This window comes from Schistocerca nitens, chromosome 12 (genome assembly GCF_023898315.1).
Source record: "Schistocerca nitens isolate TAMUIC-IGC-003100 chromosome 12, iqSchNite1.1, whole genome shotgun sequence".
In the NCBI taxonomy this organism is placed as follows: Eukaryota; Metazoa; Arthropoda; class Insecta; order Orthoptera; family Acrididae; genus Schistocerca; species Schistocerca nitens.
The window spans coordinates 133441096-133451106 of NC_064625.1; positions in this window are offsets into that span (position 1 = coordinate 133441096).

Consider the following 10011-nt stretch of genomic DNA (forward strand, 5'->3'; position numbering starts at 1 on the left):
TGCATACTGTAAGACCTTCGGTACACACACCATCAGATTATTTGACTTGTCGCTCTAACGAAGTAGGCGAGTGTCAGCAATATGTCTCGTGGTCTTATCGTGGCGTGTTTATCTTCTGCCGTTTGGTCAAATGATAGAAATTCCACTAGCACGCTTAGAGTAGCAGATTGGCGGTGACCAACTTTAAATAGAACCTGATTAATTTTCACACACATTTATTAAAATAATAACAATCATAAACCTTACTTAACTTGATTCTGGATGCTATTTACAATTGACAATGTGAAGTTCCTTTGGTCTTGGTACGTTAATCTTATTCTCACATATCTATGATACTTGACAAAAGCGTCTACACATTTATCTTCATGGCTATGTACAGGAATATGATAATCTTATTAGGCGCAGACAGAAACTTGACTATAGACTAATGGAGATTATTGCAAACTGACTAATCGGAGGTCTGTACACTCGTTGTAATACCTCGCGCGTTCATGTATCACTGCGTGAGTGTGATACGCGAGGAGAAAAGGCTCTACGTTAGCAGCAATCTCATTGGCTGCGTTACATATTAATACGCGGATCGGCGGAAGCAGAATTTGGTCCGTCTCTAAGGCAGCGCCTTCTCGTAGTGCGGAGACGGACGAGCGCTGCGCCTGAGCTGTTGTGCTTAGCGGGGCGCGCTCTAGTGGGAAAGTTGTGTACGCGCTGAATACACGGAACTATGTACACAACAATCTTTGCGGGCATGAGATCGGAAGCGAGCGCGATACGTAGGATCCATTTTCTCGAGATGGGAGGCAGATGGAGATCTCCTCCCAATGTCACATACCACTAAAAACCTACCAACAAACTGTCGAATCCCTGGTATGCGGAATCAGTGACGTATTTCGTTCCATAGATGGACAAACAAGTTATTAAGCAGGTGGTCATAATGTATTGGTTCATGTGTGTAAGTGTAGCCAGTTCATGCGTTCAGTGCTGAAAGCTAATGAAATGGGTTATAAAAACTTGGCTCCTGAAATTGATATCGATGAATGTATAGCATAAAAATTGTTCAAATGGTTCAAATGGCTCTGAGCACTATTGCACATAGCATCTGTGGTCATCAGTCCCCTAGAACTTAGAACTACTTAAACCTAACTAACATAAGACATCACGCACATCCATGCCCGAGGCAGGATTCGAACCTGCGACCGTAGCGGTCGCGTGGTTCCAGACGGAAGCGCCTTGAGCCGCTCGGCCACACCGGCCGGCATGAAAGTTGCGCAAGAGCATAGTGAAAAAAGAATACGAGTAACATTTCAGGGATAATGTGGTAGATAAAAAAAGTAATATAAATTGGCATGTAAGTACAGGTAATGAAAATATGGAAGATACTGTGAGTACGCGAACGAACTTGCCCCCCTTCTTGCAGCGGTGTACCGTAGGTCTCCAGAAGAGCGTTGCGTTTCAAAAGATTGGAAAAGGGCACAGGTCATCCCCGTTTTCAAGGAGGGACGTCGAACAGATGTGCAGAACTATAGACCTATATGTCTAATGACGATCAGTTGTAGAATTTTGGAACACATATTATGTTCGAGTATAATGACTCTTCTGGAGACTAAATATCTACTCTGTAGGAATCAGCATGGGTTTCGAAAAAGACGGTCGTGTTAAACCAGCTCGCGCTATTCGTCCACGAGACTCAGAGGGCCATAGACACGGGTTCCCAGGTAGCTGCCGTGTTTCTTGACTTCCGCAAAGCGTTTGATACAGTTCCCCACAGTCGTTTAATGAACAATGTAAATGCATATGGACTATCAGACCAATTGTGTGATTCGATTGAAGAGTTCCTAGATAACAGAACGCAGCATGTCATTCTCAATGGGGAGAAGTCTTCCCAAGTAAGAGTGATTTCCGGTGTGCCGCAGGGGAGTGTCGTAGGGCCGTTGCTATTCACAATATACATAAATGACCTTGTAGATGACATCGGAAGTTCACTGAGGCTTTTTGCGGATGATGCTGTAGTATATCGAGAGGTTGTAACAATGGAAAATTGTACTGAAATGCAGGAGAATCTGCAACGAATTGACGAATGGTGCAGGGAATGGCAATTGAATCTCAACGTAGACAAGCGCAATGTGCTGCGAATACACTGAAAGAAAGATCCTTTATCATTTAGCTACAATATAGCAGGTCAGCAACTGGAAGCAGTTAATTCCATAAATTATCTGGGAGTAGGCATTAGGAGTGATTTAAAATGGAATGACCATATAAAATTAATCGTCGGTAAAGCAGATCCCAGACTGAGATTCATTGGAAGAATCCTAAGGAAATGCAGTCCGAAAACAAAGGAAGTAGGTTACAGTACACTTGTTCATGCACTGCTTGAATACCGCTCACCGGTGTGGGATCCGTACCAGATGGGGTTGATAGAAGAGACAAAGAAGACCCAACGGAGAGTATCGCGCTTCGTTACAGGGTCATTTAGTAATCGTGAAAACGTTACGGAGATGATAGATTAACTCCAGTGGAATACTTTGCAGGAGAGACGCTCAGTGGCTCGGTACGGGCTTTTGTTGAAGTTTCGAGAACATACCTTCACCTAGGAATCAAGCAGTATATTGCTCCCTCCTACGTATATCTCGCGAAGAGACCATGAGGATAAAATCAGAGAGATTAGAGTCCACACAGAGGCATACCGACAATCCGTATTTCCACGAACAATACGAAACTGCAATAGAAAGGAGAGGTACTCAAGGTACCCTCCGCCACAGACCGTCAGGTGGCTTGCGGAGTATGGATGCAGATGTAGATGTAGATGTAATGATGTTAAGGTAGTGAAAAACACATACACAGTAGTGTGCAGTGCGTTTCAGAAAATGCCAGACAGCTGTTGGCAATTCTTTGCTAAGAATTTTTCACTTATGCAGTCGCGTATAGTTAAGCATAGGTTCTCATGATGGAATAATAAAATCAGTGAGAAAAAGATAAAATTACGAAAACATTTTATCCAGGCAAACACGTAATTGTATGTTCACCAGACGATACGGAAATTACCTGCAGAGCTAAACACGAACTGCAGACTTCCCACAGATCCTACGCTTATTGTTCACTTCATTGCGAAACTGATTTAAGAAACACAAACGCTAGCACCACTTCAGCAAGAGAAACACAGAATGCAACATGTTCCACACTGAGGAGCAAAATGTAAACTTACTTGCAATAGGTGTAAGTTTGTTCTTCTTAGTAGATATAACATATGTGTGTAGTAAAGCGTGTAACAGTACAGTTCCTCGCAGTCGCGCAACACGCTATATCAGATGCTTGTACACTATCTAGCAAACACGTGATGTTCGTCACGATATCTGGAGTCCACATGTTGCACGTTTGCCAACGGCCTGCGTGTGCAACGCACTTCGTCGAACAAGGTTGTCGGCGCTATTGTGATGTTATACTGTGTAGCGCATTGCTGTGAGAAATACATAACCTTATAGGTGTTGGGTGCGTTGTGATAGAATGCTTCCTACGTAGAACGCGTCATTCAATGTGTTTTGTTATCAAAAGCGGCAGCAGCGGAAACTGGCAACGCCGTTGCAAGGTTCTCCATTTGCTTCAGAAACGATCGAGTGCTTGCAACTCAGCGTATCAGCTGACTATCGCATCTGCATCGCTGATCTCATACCTTTTGTAGTGGTGCTCGATGTATCTCTCTGTCTCTGTAGTCTTTCTTTAGGTTTACCTTCAGTTGGTGAGATATGACACTACGCAAAATAAAAAAAAAAAAAAAATCATGAACTTTTCATTCCTCTTCAGTTAGTTACACGGTCATTGTTCGTGATATGTAGTAAATATGTGGAAGGTGTCATGACTTAACATATCTGGTGCCAGCGAACTTGTCAGTGATTCACAATTGCTAAATACGTGCAGGAATTGGATGTTGTTGTTGTATTCTCCATTCGAAGACTGGTTTGATGCAGTGATCCACGCTACTCTATCCTGTGCAAGCTTCTTCATCTCCCAGTACCTACTGCAACCTACATCCTTCTGCTTACTGTATTCACCTCTTGGTCTCCCTCTAGATTTGTACTCCCCCCCCCCCTCCCCACCACACATTTGCGTCCAGTTCTAAATAGCTGATCCCTAGATGTCTAAGACTGTGTCCAATTAACAAATCCCTTCTTCTAGTCAGGTTGTGCCACAAATTTCTTTTCACCCCAAATCTATTCAGTACCTCCTCATTACTTACGTGATCTACCCACATATTCAGCATTCTTCTGGAGCACCACATTTTGAAAGCTTCTATTCTCTTCTTGTCTAAATCGCTTATCGTCATGTTTCACTTCCGTACTTGACTACAACTGCACATAAATACCTTGCTGACACTTAAATATACATTCGATGTAATCCTGCCTCGGGCATGGATGTGTGTGATGTCCTTAGGTTAGTTAGGTTTGAGTAGTTTTAGGTTCTAGGGAACTGATGACGTCAGATGTCCCATAGCGCTCAGAGCCATTTTTTATATTCGATGTTAGCAAATTTCTCTTCTTCAGAAACGCTTTTCTTTCCATTACTGCTCTACATTTTATATTGTCACTACTTCAGTCATGATCAGTTAATTTTCTGCCCAAATAACAAAACTTGTTCCCTAATCTAATTCCCTCAGCATCACCAGATTTAATTCGACTACGTTATCTTTGTTTTCGATTTTCTCCTTTCAAGACACTGTCCATTCGGCTCAACTACTCTCCTCAGTCCTTTGCCGCCTCTGACAGAATAACAATGTCATCGGTAAACCTCCCTCAACTTTAATTCCAACTCCAATTTCTTTTTTTTTAGTTTTGTTTACTCTACTAGTTGCTCAATGTGTAAGGTGGCAGATTAAATGATGGTTAATTTCGCACCTTACATGAGAGTTTTTATACATCGTAACGGGAAGGTGAATATGTCATCTAACTTGCCTATAAAAATTTACTGTACGCAATGCCAACGGCTGACGCTCAATCGACAGTATTAACACACCGAACCTATATACTGCATGTTAATGATCAAAACGTGAAACAAGTGGATGGAGAGAACAGTGCGTTTTGAAACAAGTACTACGGGAGTACAGTCCTGCGGCGAGAGTCAACGAACGTGTCAGGTGACTCAGCAACTAGCGGGACACCCGAGTGGTATGGAAATAAGCTTTAGAAAACTGCATTGCGGAATTTCCAAATGGATACGAGCAAGCCAGTGACGCAGTTGATCACGTGAACAGCGTGTGGTACACTTGTGATGTGCGCATGTAACTTTTAGGCGTCTGGAGCAGGCACAAAATGTCCGATTGGCGGAAACGAACTAGGAAGGCGTAAAATGCTGAGATTTCGAAGCAGTTTAATGGTAGGGCTTTTGCGACTGAGAGAATTTCCACAAAATAAGAGGAACGCTCCTATTCGTTGGAAGCAGCCGTGATGTGAAACACAAAAAGATCAAGGAGGGGGACAGTTTTGCTACAAGAAAGATAAGATCGAAAATTTTGGGGACTATCCTCTAAACTGGCGTCAACTGCAGAACGGAGCGTATAACAGATGGTTCAAATGGCTCTGAGCACTATGGGACTTAACAGCTATGGTCATCAGTCCCCTAGAACTTAGAACTAGTTAAACCTAACTAACCTAAGGACATCACACACATCCATGCCCGAGGCAGGATTCGAACCTGCGACCGTAGCGGTCGCGCGGTTCCAGACCGTAGCGCCTAGAACCGCTCGGCCATCTCGGCCGGCGAGCGTATAACACTGTGTATGACTCAGACAAGAAATCTGTGTGAACACTGCTATCACTCTGGCTGACATTCAGTTAAATATTAGTTGTATTGACATTGAGCTCCAACAACAGAGAAACGAACCAGCCACTTAGTTATTTGTTCTCGCTTGAACTGAGAGGGCATTGTAATATCCATGCTGCTCCAGCCATCCATGTGCATATCTCCGTACTTCAAGACTAGGGATGAGTGCATGTTTTCTCACCTACCGAGGAACACAGGAGACTTTCTGCTGACAAAATGAGAAACGGCTTTGATCAGCTTTTATATCAATTTCAGAGGATGAGAGCACCCATGCAGACGATAGCTCATCGCATCTAAGACAAATACTGTAAGCAGAGGTGTAAACTTGTTGGTTCACCACATTTCGTCCACTGTGAACTCGAGAAACCTTGAGTAATCCTTTTCTCAGCTTGTCACAAAAACTAGCCATCCTTCATAGACTTGATTGTCATCCTAAATAGTACCGAACTTAGAACCGCGATCGGATGATTTGTCGTAATATTGGCCAACTTCATGACGTAGTAGTAAGATTAATTTTGTGAAGAAACTTCTGGTTAATATTTCATGTTGTGGTGTTTAGAGTTATTTCGATTACTCAGGACGAGATGCGTTATATTGGTGTACTTCTGTGATAAAAATTCATCATTACAAGCAATTTAAGGCTTAAAGACCGTTGTGCTCTGTCATAGAATACGGGTCCACTCCTTACTCCATTCATTTATCCTGTAGACGCTAACACACTCAAAGAGTGTTTCTGCTGACTTCTGACGAAAGAGAAAAGGAGTGAAATGTCAGAAATGTAGAGATTGAGTAACATCTGGCTGCAGCCCTGTCTCACTCACTTATCAACGACTGCTTCCCTTTCATGCCACTCGATTCGTATAACTACTTTCTGAACATGTTGTTGCTCCCTGTATTTCACCCCTGCCACCTTCAGAATTTCTCTAAGTCGACAAATGGTGTAAACTTTGGTTTTCCTTACCTTAACCTATGTTCTAAAACAAGTTGTAGGGTCAGTATTGCCTCATTTCTCCCCTTATTATCTAACAGTTTTTCCATTTTTATGCAAGGAAGAATTGAATTACATCCTGAACTCCTAATCTCTCGTCTCTCTGCACACCTCCTCCTCCTCCACCCTGTCTTTTTGCATATCTTCTCCTCCTCTCCATTCTCCCTGTGCATCACCTCCTGCCTGGTCACCCATTTCCACCACCCTCTCCACATTATATCCTCTTACCTCTCTCCGTAACGTTGAGACTTGTTCCTTGTTGTTGCTCACGAATAGTTGATTCGGAAGTTCTTGTTGTTGTTGTTGTGGTCTTCAGTCCTGAGACTGGTTTGATGCAGCTCTCCATGCTACTCTATCCTGTGCAAGCTTCATCATCTCCCAGTACCTACTGCAGCCTATACCCTTCTGAATCTGCTTAGTGTATTCATCTCTTGGTCTCCATGATTTTTACCCTCCACGCTGCCCTCCAGTACCAAATTGGAGCCGGCCGCGGTGGTCTCGCGGTTCTAGGCGTGCAGTCCGGAACCGTACGACTGCTACGGTCGCAGGTTCGAATCCTGCCTCGGGCATGGATGTGTGTGATGTCCTTAGGTTAGTTAGGTTTAAGTAGTTCTAAGTTCTAGGGGACTTATGACCACAGCAGTTGAGTCCCATAGTGCTCAGAGCCATTTGAACCAGTACCAAATTGGTGATCTCTTGATGCCTCAGAACATGTCCTACCAACCGATCCCTTCTTCTAGTCAAGTTGTGCCACAAACTCCTCTTCTCCCGAGTTCTATTCAATACCTCCTCATTAGTTATGTGATCTACCCATCTAATCTTCAGCATTCTTCTGTAGCATCACATTTCGAAAGCTTCTATTCTCTTCTTGTCCAAACTATTTATCGCCCATGTTTCACTTCCATACATGGCTACACTACATACAAACACTTTCAGAAACGACTTCCTAACACTTAAATCAATACTCGATGTTAACAAATTTCTCTTCTTCAGAAACGCTTTCCTTGCCATTCAGGGTCTACATTTTATATCCTCTCTACTTCGACCATCATCAGTTATTTTGCTCCCCAAATAGCAAAACTCCTTTACTACTTAAAGTGTCTCATTTCCTAATCTAATTCCCTCAGCATCACCCGATTTAATTCGACTACATTCCATTATCCTCGTTTTGCTTTTGTTGATGTTCATCTTATACCTTCCCTTCAAGACACTGACTATTCCGTTCAACTGCTCTTCCAAGTCGTTTGCTGTCTCTGACAGAATTACAATGTAATCGGCAAGCTCAAAATTTTTATTTCTTCTCCATGGATTCGGAAGTGAGGTCTCTTAATATGAATGGGTAAATCCGTGGGGGTCATTGGTATATGCACTGTGAGACAGACCTCTCCAGTTGTTAGATCTGTGAGGATAGTACTTTTGATAACAGTATATCGCATGGTTTTAATCCGCGAACGAGTAGAATTCCGAAGTTTCGGAACATTCATATTCCGTAGTAGTATTCTAATCAGGAGCCGATAAGGCAGAGATAAAACTTCCTGTTGTTTGTAAAACCAGGAAGAGGAAAGCAAAACAGTTCAGTATTGTGTATACAATTTTTGTTTGAAACCATATGTAAAGGAAATGAATATACACAGGAGAAAAACTTCTGTACATTGTCGTTCCAAAGAATATGTGGCCTATGTCCGCCTGAATGCTTATTTGAAGTAAATCGGCCAAGAACTTTTCGAAATTTTAGATATCAACGTTTCTCGTTTATGTATTACGTATACACTAAAGCGTCAAACAAACTGGTATAGACATGCGTATTGAAATACAGAGATATGTAAAGAGGCAGAATACGGCACTGCGGTGGCCACCGCCTACGTAAGACAACAAGAGTGTGGCGCAGTTGTTAGATTGGTTACTGCTGCTACAATGGCTACATCTACGAGCCAGTGATGAATTTCAGATTTTGCCGTATGACCATTTAACGAGTGTACCGTGAATATCAGGAACTTGGTAAAACATCAAATTTCTGACATCGCGGCAGCTGCAAAAAGATCCTGCAAGAACGGAAACGACTACGACTGGAGAGAATCGTTCAACGTGACAGAAGTTCAACGCTTCCCGAAATTGCTGCAGATTTCAATGCTGGTATATTAAGGAGTGTAAGCGTGCAAACCACTCAACAAAGCATCATCGATATGGGCTTTTGGAACCATAGGCCCACACGTGTACCCTTGATGACTGCACACCACCAACCTTTACCCCTCGCGTGGGGCCGGCCGGGGTGGCCGAGCGGTTCTAGGCGCTACAGTCTGGAACCGCGCGATCGCTACGGTCGGAGGTTTGAATCCTGCCTCGGGCATGGATGTGTGTGACGTCCTTAGGTTGGTTAGGTTTAAGTAGTTCTAAGTTCTAGGGGACTGATGACCTCAACAGTGAAGTCCCATAGTGCTCAGAGCCATTTGAACCATTTTGAACCCTCGCGTGGGCCCATCAACACAGATATCGGCCTGTTGATGACTGGAACATGTTGCCTGGTCAGACGAGTCTCGTTTCAAATTGTATTGAGCGGAGGGATGTCTAGAGTATGGAGGCAACCTGATGAATCCATGTGATGCGGGACCCCTGACACGTCTAGATACAACTATGATAGATGAGACGTATGTAAGCATCCTGTCTGATCACCGGCATCCAATCATGTCCATTGTGCATACCGACGGACTTGGGAAATTCCAACAGGATATTGCGACACCACACATGTCCAGAATAACTGCAGAGTGTCACCAGGAACACTTGTGAGTTTAAACACTTTTGCCGGCCACGAAACTCCCCATACATGAACGTATTTCGGATGGCTTGCAATGTGCTGTTCAGAAGAGACCTCCCCCCTCTCATATTCTGATTTAGCGGTAGCCCTGGAGGATTTATGGTGTCAAGCACCTCCAGCACCAGGCATTAGTCGTGTCCATGCCACGTCATGTTGTGGCACCTGTGTGTGCGCGTGGGTGCACTACACAATATTCGGCAGGTGTATCAGTTTCTTTGGGGCTTTAGTGGTCATATATATTTATATACTGGGTGATCAAAAACTCAGTATAATTTTGAAAACTGAATAAATCACGGAATAATGTAGATAGGTACAAATTGACACACATGCTTGGAGTGACATGGGGTTTTATTATAACCAAAAAAAAAAAAAATACCAAAGTTCAAAAAATGTCCAACAGATG